Source organism: Schistocerca nitens, chromosome 4, assembly GCF_023898315.1.
Source record: "Schistocerca nitens isolate TAMUIC-IGC-003100 chromosome 4, iqSchNite1.1, whole genome shotgun sequence".
NCBI classification, from domain to species: domain Eukaryota; kingdom Metazoa; phylum Arthropoda; class Insecta; order Orthoptera; family Acrididae; genus Schistocerca; species Schistocerca nitens.
In genome coordinates, this window is record NC_064617.1 from 816,280,323 (window position 1) to 816,282,014 (window position 1,692).

Sequence of the window (1,692 nt, forward strand, 5' to 3'; positions counted from 1 at the left end):
CCACTGCAGTAGTAGCCCTTAGGCGGCCCGAGCGAGGCTTGTCATCGACAGTTCCTGTCTCTCTGTATCTCCTCCATGTCTGAACAACATCGATTCGGCTCTCTCCGAGACGCCTGGACACTTCGCTTGTTGAGAGCCCTTCCTGGCACAAAGTAACAATGCGGACGCGATCGAACCGCGGTATTGACCGGTTGAACTACAGACAACAGTAGCCTTGTACCTCCTTCCTGGCTTCCTGGTTGAATGACTGGAACTGATCGGCTGTCGGACCCCCCTCCGTCTAGTAGTGACTGCTCCAGCATGGTTTTTTGCATCTTTGGGCGGGCTTAGAGACATTTCTGAACTATTAAAGGGAATGTGTCTGTGATACAGTATCCACAGTCAACGTCTATCTTCAGGAGTTCTGGAACCGGGCTGATGCAAAACTTTTTTTCATGTGTGTGTATATATATACATATATATATATAGCGCTCAGAAACAGTCTGAAAAGCTTAGAAGGCTGTTGCAGGGGAGGCTGTGCTGAGAATTAATTGTTAAGAAAAAAATTCGACACCGGCGATGTTGTCAAACTTGTTCTTTGTTATCTTAAAATCGAACAAGAGAGCCATGCAAAATTGGACGCAGGACAGTAGCAAGGGTCGAACCCTAGCTAATGGCTGAGCATTCACCTGCGATATCATATACGCTATGCGAACCCCTGACACTAATTGAATTTGAGCGCGCGACGATCTCTCTGGCTAACTTTAATTCTTAGTAAATCGTAAACGGCGCAACGTATAGAAATCTTTTTCCTGGCAATTATTGCTCAGCACAACCTACCCTGCAACACCTTTACAGACTTATCAGACTATTTCTGACCACCTGATATTTTCAGCGATGTGTAGCTGGAGTCACCGCAAACAAATATCGCTCATCGCGTCTTTCATGCGACACACAATGTCGTACGAAAGTGTCGCTATTTCCCGTTGCAAGCAAAATTATTTTTAAAGCGGAATTTTACGTGTCCATTCGATAGATTGGTCCCAGCTTAGTGTAGCACAATATTTATTTTATCGGTATGTATTAACAAGGACGTAAACGACGAAGCGACGGCACGGTCCTGGTGCACGTTGACTGCTACCGCAACGCGGAAGCGCTGCTGAAGTAGTCGTTATTCTTCGTGTTTTACTGTCCCTATTAATACATACCGATAAAACAGATATTGCACTAGAGTAATGTGGGACCACTCCATCGAAAGGTCACGTAAAATACAGCCTTAAAATTCAGTTTGCTTGTAACGGGAAACAAACCGACGCTATCCGACGACACCTCGCGTCGTATGAAGCACCTGATGAGCAGTACTTGTTTGGGCTGACTCGAGCAACACGCTGAAAAACTGAAATTGCAGATATTTACCGAAACATCAGAAAATTCGCCTAGGAGGGACACACAGAAAGTTTATCGACGTGGCAGTCAAAGTCTGCGTTCTTATGTAAAGCAATTTACGGGATTGCTATAAATGATTCACTCGTTTTCAGAGCTCTATATTTTCCACAGTATTACGTGTGCAAATATGACTAATGCATGAACAGAACTGTAGACTCGCCAAGTTTGCGTTTTGCATTCTACAAATGCTTCGGGAGTGCCTCTCTGGTCGTACGACACACCCCCAGGCGGGAGCAAAGTTCGTTCCATACCTTATGCAGCAACATC